At 33.7% G+C, this 21,669-nt stretch overlaps 1 long non-coding RNA gene across 1 annotated transcript; it reads left to right on the top strand.

Moving 5' to 3' along the window:
* Positions 1–237: 237 nt before the first annotated feature.
* Positions 238–11,463, top strand: LOC135302143 (uncharacterized). The gene is made up of 3 exons (XR_010363847.1): positions 238–432; positions 8,395–8,479; positions 9,241–11,463. It is a non-coding gene; the product is annotated as an uncharacterized LOC135302143 (long non-coding RNA).
* Positions 11,464–21,669: the final 10,206 nt, after the last annotated feature.

The following is a 21,669-nucleotide window of genomic DNA, read 5'->3' as shown; positions in this document are numbered from 1 at the left end:
GACAACTCTGTGAAAAAGATGGAAACAAAGACACCGGGTGATTAAGAGAGATGGATAACTGACAGTGTGAGCAGCAAACAAGCAAGCATACTCTACCTATTTTTATTGCTCAATAAAAAGTACTATTACCCTCAAGAATAAATACATAGAAGTCTGGCACTATATCAGAATAGGAAAGTATGGGATTCACTTATACGTGTTAAATGGAGTTAATTACCAAGTGTAAGCAGGTTACCACACCTGCTCACAATAAAGCACTGCTAAACAAGAAAGGAGGCTTGCAGGGTTTGTGGAGGGGAGATTTGTGGCTGGGGTAAGGCTGCAGCTGACTGAAAATCTACTAGAAACAGAAGTACAGTACAGTAATCTGCCTTATCATGAGGAGAAAGACCTGGCCCTTTGGTGGAATGAGGAAAGGAGGCCTTCAGAAAGGTGAGTTTCAGGCTTTCTCTGCTGTAAATCTTTACAGGTGGATGGTTTTCTATCTCTCTGGGTGTCTGCAGTGATCTATTTATATCTAAGGGAGAGAAAAGCTCTTTGAAGTTCAAGGAGAGGATTGGCAGCTTAGTCTCAGAAAAAAGTCTCTGAGGGGAAATGATGCTCAGTAGGTGAAATAGTTAAAAGCCCTTGCTTTTTATTATTATACTTTTATTTTAAACTTTTATGCAAAGAATTTGGATTTCCTTATAATCTTTACTACCCAGGAAACTGGACTAAGGCAGAAGTTCTGAGACCTGCCTTCAATTAGAGGCACTTGAGGCAGATTGATTCACACATCCTGGGGAGCAGTTCTGCAAGGCATTCTTCTGAGCCTCCTAGGGAAATTTAGTTGGTCTAGGAGCAATAGAAGCAAGCAGGTTATTGTTTTTTAGAAATATACTTTTCTAGATAGAAATAAGTCCAAAGAAGAAAATATGTATTTTGATTGGTGATCACTTCCAATCTATACATTACTACCAGATCTTGTAGCATTTGCTTGCATTTTGATTGCATCTCTGAGCTACTTCCTAGCATTGTGTTAAATCAAGAGTCTCTGCACAGTTGAAACTGATCATATATTGTCAGTTTGCATTGTTGGTGCAAACATCTAATAACAATTCTTGCATTTTCTTTGGTAAAAATTTATTATGAAATAAAGTATGAAGAGAAAAAAGTTACTGATACCTATTAATTGGATGGTGGCTGATGTCCTTCAACTGTTCTCAGCTGTGCTATGAGTGCATACAACTTTTGATTTTTTTTCTTTGCTGGATTGCTAAATGCTGAAATCAGAAGATTTGTAACCTTCAAATCTATTGTTCAGATTGTAAATAAAAAATACCCTTTTTTATTTTTCATTTGTTCTATAGTATCACATGATAGTGACCACAGGACACAAATATGTTCTTTATTACCTAGTGCATGTTCTAAAGCAGAGCTGGACCCTTAATTCCACTACAATGCAATAGTAGTAAATACTAATAAATTATACAGCAACAGGAAAATAGTAAGTTGTCTGAAAGGACAATAAGACATGTTTATTGTCTGATCTCCAGGGATAGATTCCTAGAACATCAGCTCATACCTATTGGTGATGTGTGAATAAAATTGTCGATTAGTGCCTTATCTAGTGCACTCAATATTGTAAAGTTTGCACTTAGTGGAAGAGACAATATCAATTTTCACTGACTCTATAGAAATGCTTCTTTCAGGCTCAGTAAAAGGCAACAGTGTTATTTGAGTTATTAAGAAGGTTTCAATACTGCTCTTTTTTATTTTCTTTTTTAATTTTTGGTGGATAAACAATAAGGAAATATTAAGTATATATTTTTTTTAGATTTTAGAATCTGTGTGTATGATTTGAAACAAAAAGTGTATATTCGTTTACCTAAACCTTATGTGGTCTAAGAGTTATGCATGAAGGTAACATTGCTCATGGGGGTGTTTTGGGGAGTGAGTAGATGCTCAAGCAACTCCCTTTGCAATGTTCAGCGGTTTCTCTCAGACCCCAATCTACAGGATAGCCAGATGTCTTCGTAATACAGTACAAGAGTTATTGTAATTTGTAGTCATGTATCATTGTCCTCTGGTGACTCACATTCCCTCATTTAGAGGGAGGGAATTTAAGCACTTAGAGAGACCAAAGCTTACCATAGAGACACTCGCACTTACACCAGGACCATTTACTTAGCAGAGCAGTACAAAAAACTTCTTTCGTCTTTGGGACCCATAGGCCAAGAATGAAATTTCACAACAGGACTCTATTTGCTTAAAAAAAGAGCGGACCTCTGTTAAAGAAAGGTATTAGAAACACATAGCATGAAAACAGAATGTTAAGAGTGTGACTATCAAAAGAAAAGCAAGAAAAGATGGTGGAAAAAAATAATAAGCAGTATGTGAAGTATATGAATGTCAGCACCTGCAGTAAAAAATCATGAATGCTTTGTTACGTATTGCAATATTTACCATATTGCAATAAATACAAGTTTTCATCTATTGGCTGACTATTCCCTTCTACTCTGAAGTAATATTACTAATGAATGGACTACAGACTTCTCTGGATTTTCTTAGGAAAAATCCCTCACCAAACTATTTCAAAATACCATTGTTTTTATTTATAAATTTTGAGTAGCAACCAGTGCAAAAACTTGACCTGGAGAAATATCAGTAGAACCTGAATTACTAGTTAAAATTGTATAGAAAAATGTTTATTCATTAACAGTTAAGTAGTTTTACTTTAAAAAAATCTTGATAAGATATTGCATTAAGATTGATTATTTTTTAATAACAGAAAAAAAGAATTAAACTCTTTTCAGGCTATTTTTTAAATTATTTAGATTTTTTTTAGCTGCATTCTAATAAAATCTCATAAAGTAAGTATAGAGAGCTCTCATTAACAGATCACTTTATGAAAAGTAATTCTGTCACTATCAGTCCAAAGTCACATACATTTGGAGGACTTCATAGTTTAAGAAGCTGTCTGACAATATCTGTGAGTAAACCCCTAATACCTCAAGCATTATACTGGTAATGTTAGTCAACATGAGAATGTTTAACTACTTGTGGATTAACTGGCATCTTACACAGTGAAAACAAAGGATTTGTCATTGCCCAAAGGTTTTGGGTTCTTTTCAATTATGCCTAGAAAGCACATTCATTTTCTAAGACAGTTTTTCTTGTTTCATTGATATCTTATTTTAAATTGGGATCACCAATCAGATGTAACAGGACCCTTATTTTCTTAGACAAATTTGTGTAATGGTGGATTTTTAGGGGTTGAATTTAGAACAAATAATAAGGTCTTAGTTAGGTTGTTTTAAATAATGCATTGCTGAAAAGAGAAACCACTAATCTCATGAGTATGTCAAGAAATCAACTGGTTTCTTATCTGTGGTTTCTTATTTCTTAAGATAAGTTTAAATTCTTATCTTATACTGGATCCTTATCATTGTTTACCTGGAGAGTACCTGAAGAGTCACTGGAATTAACATAATTAATGGCTAAGAAGTGAAAATAAGACTGTTGATTTACACAGTTCATTTTTATAACCAATGTCATGGTTTTTGAAAAGCATCAGCACAAGGAGAAATCAAAGATGCACTACTATTTATAATGATACATTAAACTGAAGATGCTAAATTAGGAAGACTCAGATTCCTTAGATTCTCTCTACCCCAAAATTTTTCCTGCAGTGCCCACCTTGTGTACAGAACAGTGCCCAGGCCTCAGTCATACATCCTCTTGTTCTTCCAGTTAAGCCTTTGAAGCTAGTTTGTGTCATTAAAGTGGATCACAGTTATGTCCACAAAGTTAGGGATAGGCTGCATGGCAATTACAGCAGCTGAGATGTAGGACGCTCTTCATGATCATCCTTTATTTTCTAATTATTGTAGTTTAACTGATAGAGTACTGCTCTGCCCCGTGACAGAACAAAGGGTGAGACTAACTCTGAAATAAACTCCAGTCTTAGCTAAAGCTTGTACTTGCCTATGAAGAGACTGGCAAAACTTGAGACTTCTGGGATTAAAATTCAAGATGCACTTTATTCTTCTGCCATTCATTTAAAATTCCACGAAGATGAAGGATGTGACTCTATAACTCCTGCCATGTACCCAAAGGTTTCTTGGTTTTTTTTGAAGGTCCAGAGTAATAAGCCATCTGAAAAGGAGCTTGCATGTTTGTTTCCAGAGCTCAGTGAAATGAATCAAACTGGTTGCTAGGTCACATATGTTGTGGGATCAAAACAGAAATCTGGATACTTAATTGCTGGTGGTTTTTTTTTGTTTTTTTTTTTTTTTTTTTTTTTTTAATGTAGTAGGGTGGTAGAAAGCAGAGAGATTAAGTATGCTGAAAATGTTGGGTTTTTTTTAAATCTTCCTGTCTGGTTTACAGAGGACTTGCTTAATCTAAAGGTTCTAGAACAGCAGATGTGCTTCTAATTACATTCTTGAAATGAAATTCTGTTATTCAGAGTCTGCAGAACAGGAAATATCCTTCAGCAAAGCGCAACAGCTGCAAAACAAAGAGAGGAGCTTTAAACATTTATCCAGTGATTGGCAGGTTTTTTGCCCCCTTAGGCCTTATAAAGTGTCTATTTATTCATGTAAAATGTAAAAGAGGATTTTTAGCTGCTTTAAAATACACTAAGCCATTTTGCCTATTCATATAGTAAGTGGGCTGAAATGAAAGAAGACAGTGGGTACCTGCAGTACAAGGTGTTGTGATTTAAATGAGCAGTGTATTATCAGGTAATAAATGCCTCAGTCACCCAAACACTCCTAAAAACAACGATATGCTGACATTATTCATCTGAAGAGATTCAATGTTTCTGTATAGACAGTCTAACTTTTTAGATACATCCATAGTGCTCATTGATCTTGAACAAAGGAGACAAAAAATATTAGTAGAATTAGAGACTAGCCAAAAAATTATACCCAGCAAATTTACATGTGAGACTGGTTTATGTAACCAAGAGAAAATCTTTTGTGCAAAAGATATTTCTTGGACATTGTAATAAATACTCCTAAATAAATAAAGAGTTTTTTGTATCAACAAAACTCCATTCACTTATGATTTCTGCTCACTGCTGCATGGTCTCTGTTTTACTTTCTTATTCGGTGTTTTGTGAAAGAGAAAGAGAATATTTTCTTCACATAGATATGTTTCTTTTTCCATTCCATTGAAGATTTGTGGCAGAAAAGGTACTGGTATTATAATATTATTATTAACTCTACTAAAGCAAATTACCTTTTTTCATAAACATTTCTCTCCCCCAACTCTTGTCACCACAGAGCTCAAAAGAAAGGGAGCTTTCTGAGACTGTGGTAAAGCATAAATTTATAAGGTACAGAAGTTGTATTTTCAATATTTGCAAAGCTAATTTAGTTACATATGTTTTATAATTGTATCAATTACATAGCAGCAATATCTTGTCTTAAGAATTTTCCATTTGAATGGTTTATTAAATTTCTTCTGCACATATGTGTGACATATACTTCCTGGATTTTCCTAAATACACATTATTGATGATTCAATGGCTATAAGATACAAAGAGATCACATGATTTTCTCATGCATGCCTTCTGCCAGGAAAGGACCACATTAATATCTATTGTCTATACAGAATTCCTCCCCCTTGCAACTTCATTTTTGCTCTGCCAACACAGGATTAGAAACATTGGATTATTAAAATAAGTGCATAAGTGATTTGTGATTTCTGCTTCACTGGACTAAAATTATATATTGCACAATCCATTTTTTGTGAAGCAGATGAATATCAACTAGTTTTATGGCTGGGAAAAAAATGCAGAGAGATCAAGTGAAACAGAAATTATTAATTCCTTTTTAAATTTAGTATATAGCATCTGACTACCAAAAAATACCCCTGAAAACCACTCACTTATTAAAGGAAGCCTGAGGAAGAGATGTTGTCATTGTTTTGCAGAAAACATAAGGAAATGGAAGAGTCTAAGTTGAAAGTAGGATGTATACATATTCTTCTGTAAAACCCATAATTTAAAAAAAGATATTTTCTCAGTATCTAACTTCTAAATTTTATCTTCTGCCTTCATAGGATTATACTGGCACTAAATTTTAGGAGAGGATGTTGGACAAATGCATGACACTGGAGAGAAACAAATGAAATATTATCTCCAAAGAGAATGTTGATGTCAGTGATGCCTTGCAGCACACAGTATTCAGGGTAGTCACTGGTGAAAACGGGACTGGACACAAACTGCAGCCCAAAGTGCTGCTCCCTTCTTCCCCATTCCTGTACCTAGGTCACATATTCCTGGGGGCTAGTCTTGCCAGTGAAACCAATGCAAATAAGGTGCTCAGTAACTCTGCCTTCTCTGCATCCTTCTCTGACACCTCTCTCTGTTTTAATTTATTTATTATCTTTAGTTTTCCTTTTGATACTGGTGTATTTGAAGAAGCCCTTCTGGCTGTGCTTGACAGCCTTGGACAGATTTAATTCTAAATGAGTCTTTGCTTTTCTTGTCTTATTTCTACTTTGAAAATGTCTTTATATTCATTCCAACTTCCCTGTCCCTCCTCCCACCTTCTGTGTATCTCCTGCTTGTGTTTGAGTAATGACAGGAGTGTTTCTTTTTCATCCAAACAGGTCTCTCTTCCTGTTTTGCACACCAGTGTTCCACTGGTGTGCAGTGTCATGGAATTACAAACTCCTGTCCTGGCTCACATTTAAAGATAATCTAGAAGTAAATATCTGCAGGCAGGCAAAACAGAATTCTTTAAGATAGAACTATCACCAGTGTAACAATTTACAGAATTATACACTGCTTTCCCTCAAAAGACTTCAGACTTTTATCGGCCACTCTATCACAGGTGAAATTTAGCACTTAATTTTGAAGGTAGTGACTCACAGTACATTTGGGAATATCTCTCATCTTGTCAACACATGTAATATTATTATGTATATGAAATCAGAGCCAGTACATATACAGCACATATACAGTCTTCCCATCCTGCTGATTCTTTCTTTAGAAGTCATTAAATTATAAGGGTGTATATTAAATTATACTCTCTGTGTTGCCTTATTAAATGCCACAAATTCCTGTAATGTTTTGCAGTGGTGATTCATATTATTAAATTAAAACAGAAAAAAATGCTCTTTTATGCCCAAAAATCTGGTAATTTAGTTATGATATGGTCTGTTTGGCATTGCCCATACATGCATTCACCAAAAGATCTTTTTTATCTGAGATAAAAAACTGCCATTTATTCTCAAGACATCTTTTTTCACCTCTATACTCAGAGAGCAGCATCAGTGCAAACAAATCATCAGTGAGTCTCATCGGTGTATTTGTGTTTTTATGAAGCTTCTGCTCAGATCACCTCTGATGAATTAAAATATCATCAGCCATCGGAATAGCACAGTGCATAGGAACAGCCAGAAAGTTGTGTAATCATAAGTCCTTATGTGGCAAATGAATAATTTTGCTGACAAAAGGCAAAAAATATTAAGTGTATTACCCTCATTTTAGGATAGTTTAATGAGGTAATTAGAAATATTTTGAAAAACTGTGCTTGTTTTCTTTTAGTAGAAGTTACTTCAGAAGATCTAAGATTCTTTTGATTTTTTGCTTTGGTGTTAGTTTAAAAATGGAGTTTTATTAAAATATGTGTATTTATACATTGTAGAACAAAAATATTTTCATATTATAGTGGAAATCCAAATAAAAAAATAATGACTTTGTGTAAGGATGAGAAACTGCTGATAAAAAAAAGTAATAAAGGAAAGAGGTTTGCCCCTCTCCACTGCCTTATCCATGGGAATTCTGAAGAGGGTGCAGAGGGCGAGGACAGAAGGAGAATATTCAACATCAGTATTAAAGTGTGATATTAATGTAAGCAAGTTCTCTAGAGTAATGATGATCTCACACATGATTTATAATGCATTTTTCATCCCTATATCTCCTGTATTGCTTCTTTTTATGAGGAAAAGAACAAGAACATAATCTGCAAATGACATATAGTGAAAGGATACAAAACAGTAGTAGCAAAAAATAGTAGCTGTAAATCTTACAGTCTGTGAGCACAATTCTTTTCTTTAAAAGAGAAATTAGAAGTTGAAAAAGAAACTTTAGATTTGTGATATCTGTGGGTCCTATATTTCCCCAAACTCTCCTAAAATGCATCTACATTTTGTTTATTTTTTTCTGTGTTTTGGTAACAAATGTTCCCTCCACTTGCTCTTTCACAGTGCCACTAAATATTCTTATTTAATATTCTTGTACCAGATTTCATTCAACATGGTGGTAATTAATACCATACAATTAAAAATCCTCTATAGACTCAAAGTGGCAATCAGTGCAATTGCAACTGTGATGTAACATAATTCACTCATCATATTTTCCTTAGGTTCAATGGCTCAAAAAATGTTTCCTTTTAGGGTGGCTGGGCCATTGAAATTATGAAGAAAATAAAAAGTCATCACTAGTTGAAGACAAAGACAAGAAAAGCCTCTTTCTTTCAAGGCAAGTTCCCATCTTACACTTTGGAACAAATACCTACTCAACTTCCATTTTATCTCTTCCAATTGCTTCTGGAATCCACAGTTGTCCATTATTCTAGCTATCTCCCAGTAGTCTGGAAGATTACATCTTTTGGTTTTTTCCTCTTTTTATAGTATAGATTAATATATAATTTTTTGGGAGGGTCCAATTAATCAGCCTCCGTGGGAAAAGTAGAGAATACTAAGTCTCAGTGATCTCTTTGTACTGTTTTCTATAGCTAAGTTTCCTTTGACAAGCTCAAGTCAATAATTAGTATTTCATCCTACATGTTCAAAAAGTAATTAACTGTTCCAGAGTCCTACAATTTTATGCCAAAATTGTGGTGTCTTCTCTGGATATGACCTTCATAAAGGAGTTTTACATCTTTGAAAATTGCTTCCCCATCAGCACCTCACTACTGAAGAGATTTCATAATTTCTGTTTACTTTCCTTGTGTTTCTAAATTTCATATTTCAGTAGAATTAGAGTAACTTTAGTCATTAGCATATGCAAGGGCATGGGAAATAATGCATGCTTTTGAGTAAAGGAAGCAAAGTTCATGTTTTGATTGCCATCTACTAACCTCAGCTGTCCCTGACACAACTTTAGGCCATTCTCTCAGGTCCTGTCAGAAAAAAGAAACCAATATTATTTTGAAATGTAAACTGAACAATTTTCAACAAGTAAAAACAATTTAAATTTGTTCTGATTTTGCCTATGTGTAAAAATATGTTTTCTTTCAGGTTTATCTGAAGAACTCCATCTATCCTTATCAGAAGATTAAAAGGATAAATGAGGCAGTTGTCATATTCTGCATATAGATATATAGATCTGTAGGCATTTCTATGAATACACATGTATATGTCTATTTTTATTATTTTCCTGAAAATGTCCCAAATATTTATAAATATTTTATATTTAATTATTACATCATTCAGTGAAAAAACAAATCTGTCAGAAATCTCATTTCTGTTTCTTCATTGTCCTCTTTTGAGGTTCTTATGATCAGGATGGAAAGGAAAAGACTGTCATTGTAAATATAAATTATAAGTAGCTCACAATTAATTCAAACTTTACCCTGTGTCAGAGTGTAGGGAGATTTTTAAATAGATTTTCTTATTTTTGGAGATTATAATCCATGAAAAAAATGCTACCTAATTTTTGTGTAGCCTGATTTTTCATTCCAGCATTGGATTTCACAAATAATTTCTCAGCTTGCTCCAGTCATGACAGAAAATCTTAATCTGTTGTTGAGTTTTGTGGAACTGGAGTGTGTGGGTTCTATCCCACAGTCTCTGAGCATGAGTCCAACTTAAGTATTAAATAAATCTGTTTTCTGAATGTTATGCATTGCAATGCTTAATAGTAAGTAAATGTTTTTTAAAGACTCCCCTACATTATGTTAAATGAACAAGACCCTACACAAAGTTTCACGTTTAAGAGTTATATTCAGGTGTTTCAATGTAAATTTCTTCTACAGAGACCTTAATGTCAGACGAAATTTTATTTCTCACTCTGAGAGAAATGTAGATGCACTTTGAATTGGTTTTGGGTAAAAACAGTCAGTGCTTTGTTAATACTGGTGCTGGATTAATTCTGTTGTCTATGTATGTGTCTCACCTACTGAAGTCCTCAAGGGCTTTCTGCATTTATTTTTAAATACCCAGCATTTATAAAACATACAAAATACAATACAAAAGAAGTATTAATATGAATATAAACAAGATTTGTAGTTAAATTCTAGAGATAATATGCCATCAGGGATTTGGAGGAGCACTCTAGCATATGGTAATTACATTAAGTGAACCTCAAAGAACTGGCAAGTTTAAAAGGACCAGGAAGAGAATTTCAAAGTTCAACACTTACAAGTGAGGTTGAGTTTTGAATATCTCAGCTTCTGTTCCAGCATTCAGTCAGTTTTCTATAACAGCTAAAGGAAAAGCTAATTAGTGAAAAGCCATTAGATTTTGCAAACATCCCTGATAGAGAAATTTCTCTATTACATGCCCATTTCTCTTACGATCCTAAAAAGGGCTACTCTGATCTGGGCATTTATTTACTTATTTATTTCCATCAGAGTATGTAAGAGGGGCAGTAGAAAACAGATGCCATTGAATAGCTACTCATTTCTTTGTACTTACTTGGGACAGAACAAGTTACATGAAGTACTGAGGGAAAAGGTGGAAAGCCTTAGCCAAAGCATAAGTTAGAAAGTGATGTGTGTGACAGATAGGAAAAGGCAAGATTATAGAAAACAACAAAACCCTAGAGAGCAGGCAAGGTTACAAAAAAGCTGAAAGCCCTTGAACTGGCCACTGTTATATATTCCCACGTTGTGGATCTAACAGTACTTTGAAGCTTTTCCTTTTCTCTCCTCTCTTCTCCTTTTGTTTTCTTCCCCAAATATCATATTTAGCATCTCACTTTCTTGACCCTTTTTTTCTTTCTGTTATATATTTTTTCCATTTTTTCAGGCTCAAATCTTATAATCACTATACTAATACAGCTGCCCAAGTTTTACAATGCTTAAAATAATTGAGCAGAGAATATTATTTTCATTTCATCTGCTCTTCATTTCTACAAGGGAACAATTCAAGTATTTTGTTCCATTCCCTTCAAAATGCTAAACTAGCTCTTACTCAAATTAAATGTCTTCAGAGATATATAGCAGCTATATGTTAGAAAATTTGCACTTTTATTTTGTATGCATTTAAATATATTTTTTATAAAAGATGCAATAATCTAAATTAATGACCACCCTGATAAGTATGATGGCCATACCTTGTCTCTAAATTACAAAATCCTGTTTCATTGATAAATGAAACCTCCTTTCTTTCAGGTTCAAACTTTCACTGTAAATATTGATAGTTTTTATGTAACTATTTTGTTTAGAATTTTTTCTTGTTTGTGCAAAAGTGGAAGTGCTCTAAATAGAGAAAGAAAACTCCATAAAATTCCTTAATGAATGTTGAGTGTATGTTATTGAAATTTATTGCTGTACTTATTCTGTGCTCTAGTTAGTGAGTGAAATATTGCACTGATGGCATTCAGAGTTTAATTTTGGATACCTGGATTTATAAAACTTGTGCAAACAAATTACTGCATGCAAAAGCACGATGAATTTTATTCAAATGCTTTCTGAATTTCTGAGTTTTAGTGGTTTATGGACTCATGATGGATATTGCTGCATTATGACCAATTCTGAATCCCCAGCAGCACCTTTGCGAGAAAAATCTACATTCCCTGTGCTTGTAATGGGAGCATACTAAAAGCCAGTATCTCTTTCCTCCTCAGTAAAGCCAGACTAATATTAAAGAAGCTCTACGTGTTTAATAGGAAAGGAAAGCTGTTATATCTAGATCTTAAATTGTTACTAGGTTTTACTACATGGAAATGATCTCCCACACTCTTCACTGTTAGGCCTTGTGTTAGTTTATCCTGCAACGGAAAAACTGTCATGGCTTGAAGGTCCCAGTGGGACAGAGAATGGAATGGAATGAATGAGAAAAGAAATTAAAATAAGGAACTTTTCTAAATATTAATACAATGACCATCCTCTGTATTGCCATTTATGGTTTCATTTATGGATTATACTTTCAGAAGTGAAATTGATTTTTATTTTTTTTCCTGGTAAGATTAGGGACACTTTGTGCCTTAGTGTACCAGTAAACAAATTTTCATTTCTGTCCAGTACATGTCCTATGACAATTATATTTAGTGGTATGATTTTATTCATCAAAGTTTATGGATATGATGTAATTCAGGAGTGGCACTCACATTAGTGTGTGTAATAAAGGCACAGACAGACAAATACTGTTGCTACGAGTGCCGTGAAGTAATCTGTATAAATAGAAAGAAGAAAAGCAACTTTTAAAAGCTAGGGATTTATCTATCATTCACATGGCCTTTGTGTCTGAATTAAATTCTGATGGATCCATGGATTTTTCAAAATGGATTCCACACACCTAGTTCTGCCCACTCAGAAGCCAGGCTATACCATGAAAGAGTGGCAAGTGCAATGAACACAGCCCATCCCACTTGTCTGCACAGATCCTTTGCATGTGGATTTTTGAGACCAAAAAAAAAAAAAAGAAGACCTCGAAGTTCTGTCTCTGTTCACATGTAATATATTGTCATGTATTCTAAGTCATCTCCCAGGGAAATTTCCTTGAAAAAAGACTGTTAACTCTAGTAATCAATAAGAGGAAGAACAACTTCTATTTGAAATCAATGATAAATATATTAAAAATTGATTAGATGAAATTAATAAAGCCCTCCGGTTGTCAGGAAAAGCAAGCAGTTTAGCAGTAAGGTTTTATGTCCAGGTGGGTAGTCAGCTTTCAAACCCTTCCACTATAAATTATGAATTATCTGAATACTTTATCATAATGCCTCAAGAAAATGTTTGTAACTGTGAATATGTTTTTACAAACGTTGAAAAATTGCCTTTTGTTAGCTCAATAGCTCCATTAAGCTGGAAATTGTGAAACTAGAGTTATTTGCATACTCATTTACTAGCAAATGCATCAACTTAATAGTTATGATGCTTTTCCATAAGTTAAAGACACCTCAATTCATTTACATACTTTCCACATCTTGATTCTGCTATACCCATAATCAGTCTGTTATAAAATCTGTTCTGAGTCCCAAATGACATTTAGGAGTTTGTCACAAGAGAGACATATGTAATGAGCAGTATACAAGGTAGCATTTCTAGTGAACTTTGGCAATGAGCATGTAGACATCATGAGGACATTACTGAGGAAAAAAAAAAAAGAGAAAATTTAGAGCAGCCTTTATGATTGCTCAGTAATTTAAAGACAGTTAGAAGGTTTGGGTTTTTTCTAGTTCATCATCTATACTTTTGGAATATGTGGAAGTTTGGTGCATTTCACCACAATTTTTTTTGAGTACATGCGATTTTACAACTAAATGAAAGTGACAAATACCATGGTCTTCTCATCATCCCCTACACCATGCTTGTATTCTCAAAAGCTAGGATCTGTTGGAATTGGCCATGTTTGCCAAAGAGAATGGAGCTAAAAATTTATTTTCCTTCAAGTATGAAGAAGTTGATATCTGGTTGGAAGATAGATATGATGTCTAGTTCCTAAGATCATGGCTAAAGCATATACTTCATACTTGCATACTTGAATATGTATAGAACAAGAAGAGACCAGTAAAAACTTGTGAAGTGTATCTAGGAGTGAACTGGATGGAAAATACTTGGAAGAACAGGGACAAAATACAAACCTACAGGAAACTAAGGTATGCTCATTCTGCTATTGTAGCACAATGACTGATGCCTCCTTTTTTTTTTTTTTTTTAAACAATGAAGACTATAAATAACTATCCAAACCATATTTTCAGAAATACCAGAAATGAGCCATGCATGCATGATGCTGTTTCTAGAAAAAGGTATTATGGGTAAGATTTTGTTTTTAATTTTGCATCCCAGCTTCTTTGAATTAATACTATTTATAAAATATTTTACTACAAATATAAGGATCAAAGTTGATGATTTTTCTTAACATATAGATATTGAGAGAATTTTTATAGTGCGTCTTGTGTGTATAAGTCCATCACTTAATGGAAAAAAAACTTGTCTCATGGCATTTCCTCTTTTTTCTGACTGAAGTCTGTCTTGTGCATTCAGAAAGATTTTTAAACCTCCCTTGTTCCAGAAGAGAACTTGTGATAACAGGAAGAGTTTAAATACCTGAATCTAATTGAAAATTCTAGCCTTTGTAGATTTTACCTGTGGGATGCAAGTGTGTTGTTATTTTATGCTGGTGGCTTTTTGGGGGTTTTTTAGTAGTATACCAACTTTACTGCATAAATACATTTCTCTAGCTTTATAACAAAGCAAGGAAGTCTGGTTATGTTATAAGCACAAAGTTAATTTGGCATCATGGTAAGGCAGCTTCCAAATTAGTCTGTTTTTATGTGTGAAAATTTTCATTTTTTTGTTTTTCGTCTGTGTAAGGCAAGTGTATCTCAGGCAAGTGAATACAGTAAGGTATAAATAATAGAGTGTTTGCTTCCCACTGGCATTTATCATGGTAGAGCTATAATAATATTGGAGAAAGAGATTGTGACAGATTACTTTTGTATTGCCCTTTAAGCAGTATGACTTTGCATAAACCATGCATTTTGGCAGAGTCTGCTACAGGCATTAGTTGGAAAAAAAATAGATTAAATACCTTTAAATATACTGAGGATCTTTGTTGCTTGTGCAGAATTTTCCTGCTCTTGGCAGAAGTCTCATATCTGCCTTTATTTCAACAATAAATCATGTTTCAGACTATCTTCCCTCCAGAGAGTGCCAAAGTCTTTTGCTGTCATACAGGAGTGTGGCTCGTGGCTAGCTGTCCTTGTGTCTGTGACACCATCCACTGGTTCTCTTAGAACCAGGATAAGCTTTGATATTAATTTTGTAACTTATACAAGAGAAAGGTAAATATTTCCTTAGACAGGTGTCAAGGCACCAAGAAGTCTAATTTACTATGGGAGATGAAAATTTAGCCAATGACTATTTAAAAGAAGAAGTGTGAGCAAAAAGGATTGTTCTGTCATCAGTGATAAAGGAAAGTTTAGGACCAAAAGAGCAGGAAAAGGCAAGGCTAAAACTTAAAAGACTACAGTTTAAACTCAAAATGTCTTTTATTTCTATTTCATTTTATATTATTAAGGGACAATGAGCTATATGAAAGTGGCTATAGTGTTCCTCTATATTTTAGTTGTGTTCTTATTTTCCTAAGTTCACTCTAGGAGAAAGGAAAACCTTTTGACGGACAAGAAGTCCTTCATTGTTTTTTTCCTGTTATTAACCCAGCTTTTATAATATATAGATATATTATTATAACATATATATATTATATATAATAATATAATACAAATAGAAATATTCTCAATAGGTTTAGGGGGCTAATCCATGGTTGAATCCATATGGGAATTCTTACACGACTAGTCAGAGATTTAAAAAATAATTTGAAACAATATGTATTTACAATTATACTTTTTAAAGAATTATCATTTTTTACCATTATTCATTTTGATTTTTAAAGTTGATTTTTCTTTTTGATATGTAGAAATAGAGAGGGAGAAAATAGGTATGAAACCTGGTCAATATATTTGGGTTTCTTTGTGTTTAGGCAAGCACGAGAGACCTTTTAAATATGCATAGAGATCTATTGACTCCTGAAGATAAATTTGTTTGAGATATCATTTCATGTCATGTGGAAAAAAACCAAACAGTACTAGAACTTTAGTCATAAGAAAAGCTTTAAAAATATCAGCTTTTGACTCCCTTACTCATTACTATGAAAAGGTGAGTTGTCTCGCGGTGCAGAAACACTACCACTTTCTGGAGTAAAAGTATATTTAGGTTAAAATGACTATTAAATCACAAATCTTGATGGATTTTGCATAACCCTAACCAGTTACCTTTATATTACTGTGTTCAACTTTGGTGAGCATGTAACATTGACTTTGAAATTCCAAGAACAGATGATTTATGTTGAAGTTATTTCTGATGTAATTTCACATCTCCTTATTCATACAGCATGAGGTCATGACAGAACTACCTTCATCTGTACAGAATGTTAAGATGATCATTACCTTGGGACTTGGAAAGCGACAGATATTTGTTTTTTCTAGCTTGTTTTATTCGAGTGGTCAGGCTGAAATAAATATAATCTGGAACATTTTTGTGTTTCCTCAGCCAGGGATAAAGTAAAAATACATTTATGCGTAAAGTATACAAATATGGTTATACAATCCCTCAATGATTTATAACTTAGAGAATGTAAGGCTTCAATTTTGTCTTAACTAAATTTTAAACCTAAGTTTAATTTTAAAAGCATCTCTTTGTATGATTATTATATTAGTTATTTGGATTAAACTATGAGAAAGCCATGAAAGCTTGGAAAGCTAAGAAATTTGTTTGGAGATTAAGATAACCAACAACAAATCTCTTTTAAATCAAAATTTAATCAGTAAGTTATTGTATATTTAAAGATTTAATATTTAATAAGAAAATGAACTGAATTACAGTTTGATGGTGTTACATTTGGAAAGAACAGTTCTTTAGACATTTTTGAACCAGATTTTAATTTTCCATGAAGTTCAAAAGAATCTAAGAAATAGTACTCTAGAAAATCTTGGGGTTTTGGTTGATTTTGTTTTTTTTATTTAATTCACAGATTTAAAAATTCATTAAATAAGTAGATGTTAGTATACCAAATATATTGTCATGCCTACAAAGTTCTTGAATTTGGTGGATTAACCTTAGCTGGATATCAGGTGCCTACCAAACCACTCTACCATTCCGTCTTCACAGAAAGCAGAAGCAGGAAATAGGGTGAAGAAAAACACACAGGGGTCAAGATAAAGACAATTTAATAAAGCAAAATCAAAGGTTGCATGCATGAAAGGGAAGGAAAGGAAAATATTTTATTCCCTACTTCTGATCAGCAGGCAACTCCCAGCCATTTTCGGGGAAGCTGCTTTTCAGCACGTAGTGGTTGCTCTGGAAGACAGACATCATAAAAACAAATACCCTCTTTCTTTCACTTAGCTTTTACTGCTGAGCACATGTCATATGGTATGGAATATCCCTTTGGTCAGTTTTGGGTCAGAGGTCCTGGCTGTGTTCCTTCCCAAGCTCTTGCCCATTCCCAGCCTGCTGGTGTGTGTGAGATGAATGCTGGGGGGACAGCGCTGCTCAGCAGTAGCCGAAACACGGGGGTGTTACCAACACCTTTCCAGCTGCCAACACACATCACAACACTCTGGGGGCTGCTGTGGGGAAAATGAACTCCATCTCAGCCAGACCCAATAGGCTGAACCAAAAAAAAAGAGACACATTCAATAACAAAGCACAGAGTAGTCTGAAAGATCGTTTTCTCCATTTAGAGAAGTTTTGGGAGAGACATTTTGGGAGAGACAGTTTTCTCCCATTTTGAGAAGGGAGAGAGCTGAATGTCCCTGAACAAATTGTGTTGTAATTTCTGACTACTCTTCCCCACACCTTAGCAACATTTCTTGCAGCTGGTATTCCTGCAAGAAAAATGCTTGATAAAAACATAGATACACAAGAGAATGAAGCAAAAATCCAATTTCTTTATTGAGAAACCACACCACAATATAGGAACTTTATGCCATCGTTGGCAAGAGATATCTGTCAAGCAGTACCCCAATAATCTGGGGTATTTTTTTTTTATTTTTGTGATTCAAAAAGCTACTGAAATACTATTGTAGCTCAAAGCAGCAATTATTTTTAGTACAATGTTGTTTGCCCTTGGAAATCCCAGCCTCATCTTGATGGCATAAGGAGAGCACACAGAATGAATGTTTGTTGAACGAAGTACTTCACCTGTCATTTGTGTATTCTTATTTCTAGAAAAGCTGAAAACATTCAAAAATTCCTAATCTTAGTGGGAAAATCTTTTGAGACACTGTGAAAATATAAAACAAAGACCTATATCTCCAAGTTTAAGAGAAAAGAGTGAATTGCTAAAACATGTCTAAATGTTGTGGAACATTGAAATTTTACAGGATTGTTGCTGTCTTACTGTTGCTGTTTTTGTTTATTTGTTTGAACTAGATTTTTCATTAGATTAATGACATATTTTGTATTCCATCATTATTTCTTGTGAAACAAGTGAAACTGTCAACCTGCAACAGTCCAAGACAAAAATGTATAATACCCAGGAATTACAGAATTTTGTTTAAAAAACCCCAAAACTAAATTAGTTTTAATTTTGAAAAGTGAGATTTTAGTACAAGTAGTACTTTTGTCAAAACTTGCCTTCTCTATCCTTCTGCATTTGTCTGATAGCATTGTCACAGGAACAAACTGAAAGCTCACATGTGAAGAGCATGCCTCTGTGTCAGTAATTTCTGTTTATGTGGAAAGAGATAATTAAAACTTTATGCATACAATTATTTATAATTATCCTGGAAGTTACAAAACTTTCTATGATCTTACATGCTGTCATAAATTTTTATGCTATTTTGCAGTTCCCAAAACTTGAGGTCATATAGTGAGCAAAAAAAAAAAGAAAAAGAAAAAAAAAAAAGAAAATACTTATTAATGTTCCAGCTTGTACTTTTTATTGCAGCATTTTGAAAAACAGATTCTATTTCAAATAATACTAAATTCTTGGCTACAAATAAATTAGCTTAATATATATATTTGGACAAATTACTGAGAGAAATTAACATGGACACTGCATTTCAGATTACAAAGCAGAAAAGAAGAATATGATAAATAATAACTCTGCTGTGCTTTTTCTTTTTTAGTGATTTAATTATTGCAGTGCTGCTTAATGCTCAATTTAATTGTCAAAGCTTTAAATTAACATGTAAAATTAAATCCAGCAAAACACAATTCAGCAAACTGGATGCACCCTGCCCTCTTGGTAAAGATTGTTTTCCATTTTACAGTACAGAGGTTGTCAGAAAATCAAGAGCTTCAGACTTTGATTTAGTTGTTATAGCTTATTTATTTTGAAATTTAAAGTGGAAAAACCACACTTCTGTGTGTCCAAATGTTTAGGATTTTTTGTGTGAAATAGAATTCTAATACATTTTGAGTGTGTAATTCTGGCCAATAGTGTTAGCAGTGCAGAATATGCTCCCAAAACTCTCCAGCAATGCTGTATAATACTGATGTTCTTCCTGTCAGAGCTTTAAGTCATTGCCCCTGAAAAATAGTCAAGAAATTGAGAAGTGATTCCTTAAACCACTAATCTGAAAAACTTGCAGATTGTATCAACCAAAATCTAGCTTTCTTAGAAGGACATACATTTTTCTTCAAAAAAATATTTTTCTTAGCAGGAAAATGCAGTTTTAAGTCAGCAAAATGGTATTCATTATGTAGTTTTCTCAAGAAACCCTATGAGAGAAGATTTGAAATTCTCCTGCATTGTTTATTGATGCACTTGGTATTCCAAATGGATACCTTAGTTGAACTGGATTTGTTTGTGTCACTGTTAAAGAGGTAGAAAAATGCCCAAAAATGAAGAAAAAAACCCCCCAAACCTGTAAAATATTTGAAGGGATTTCTTGACAGTCTCTTCATTTAAACCACCGAATAGCAAATTAACCATCATTCCCTGTGTTGTACCTTTGAATCCTTTATAGTTTCCAGTACATTATTTTACCAGGACCTATGCAAATCCTGAAGATATCTGTGACAGAAGTTGCCCAGATCTGTATTGTACAGCAGGGAGGAGGGAGATCAAAAGGATAATCATTGTAAATTTGGGAAATAAAAGCAATTATCTCTTGATTTCCATCACTAATATGAGGTTAGCTTATACTTGCACTTTTTCTTTAGCAACTTTTTCTCAGATTTTATTATATTTTATTTTCTCAACACACAACTTGGTCCATTTTCACAGCAGTATTTTTTCCCCTTCCCTTTTGTACTTCCCTGCTGACAGGTTAATCAGGTTACTTACATTAGCTGTGCTAGCATTCCACCCCATTTGACTATGTTCAGGCTTCTGCAAATACCTAAGCTGGATTTTTCAACAATACCCAGCATTAACCTCATTCCTCTTCTGAAAGCAGCAGATAATTGCAGTAGTGTGTTCAGCGGAGCAGATTTGAGCCAAAGTGCCTAGAGTTTCTGAATAAAATAGTCTTGATATTGAGCAAGTTAGAAGTCTAATGCGACATTACAAATTCTCCACTGATACAGCATTTCATTTATATCACTCTTTCCATGCCAGAAACGCAATGTTCATTCTTATTCTATTTCCTTAAAAACTCTTCTTCTCAAGGTCTTGCTGACGTTTGTCCTTCCTTTCCTCTTTCCAGTAATTTCCAAGAGATTTCCAGAAGAGAACGCTGTGACTGCAGCACAGCAGTAACCCTCAGAGACAGCGACTGTCTTTGGCAATTTTCACTCTGCCCAATACTTCGTTGTCTCTTTCTCTAAATATGCAGCAAAGTGAATCTCACCAAACCATATTTACTTGGAATGTCAGTGTCTTGAGAGAGGAAGAGCTGAAGAGGTGTGTTTGAAAGTCCTAATGTGGGGTTTATATAAAAGTAGCCTGCCACTCATTTCTCTTCCTTTCAATCTTTAAGCATTGCTAGCTGTAAATTAATCTAAAAGATAGACTGTAAAAACGGCATTAGAGGAAAATATCTCAGTAAATGAGGGTCATTCTTTTACCTCTTGAGTTCCAAAAGTGTACAATGTGTCTAAAATCACAGCTTCCAGGTATCATTCCAACCACACTTGGCAATGGAAAAGTTGCACAAATATCTGTGTTATCCCACAGGTATTTGCTGTGGCAAACATCTCATATGACCTGCAGCAGAAAATTTTTAAAACTTTCTTACTCTTAGAAACATCTTTAAAATATGTATATTTTATTTTACATGCTACACAGTCTTTTTTTTTTTTCTGTAAAAATCCCAGAAATTTTGGATTGCATGTTTTGCTTATTTTGAACTCAGATTTTTTAAATTATGGATAAGTTAACCTAAAACTACGTTTATAAAATGAAGGGTAGCTAAAGTGTTATGAAATTTTAAGAAAAAATAAATTCACCCCAGAAGGTGGGTGTAAAGCCTTTTTATGTGAAGCTGAAAGAGCAAGGTGGGAAAGATTCAAGAAATTGAAAATATGACATGGAATTGAATACTCTCATATTGCATTAGTATTACAAAAGTATTACTGAAATATTTTCATAACAATGATTTAATTTATTTTTAGTAGATTCTGATAGAATAGAATCTTTTTAAATTATCATTCAATAAACAAAATTGCCTTTCAAGTTAGCAAAGCTGTCAACACCTTTTTCTTTTATTTTCTTTTTTTTTCTTTCCCAAAGATGCAAAGAATTTTTTCCTAGAATAAACTTGATACATTTTCTGAACTATAGAGTTAGGATTTAAATCAGTTTGCTGGTAAGCTTTTTGTCAGAATCCAATTAAAGAAAAAAAACTGAGAAAAAAAATATACTTGTTCAATTTACACTTTTATAATGCTTAAGCATTTATAACATCTGTGGAATCTGAGCACTTTTACCATAATAGCAGAATGCTGTAACTATGATTTATCACAGTCTATTTACCTGCAGGGATTTCTTTGTTGTATAAATTTGTAGACTTGCAAGCCAATCCACAATTTTTCTAATATCCAGCACTGA

Source organism: Passer domesticus, chromosome 6, assembly GCF_036417665.1.
Source record: "Passer domesticus isolate bPasDom1 chromosome 6, bPasDom1.hap1, whole genome shotgun sequence".
Classification (NCBI taxonomy): Eukaryota; Metazoa; Chordata; class Aves; order Passeriformes; family Passeridae; genus Passer; species Passer domesticus.
The sequence above is the reverse complement of the archived record's forward strand: the minus strand, read 5'-3'. Positions and strand labels throughout refer to the sequence as shown.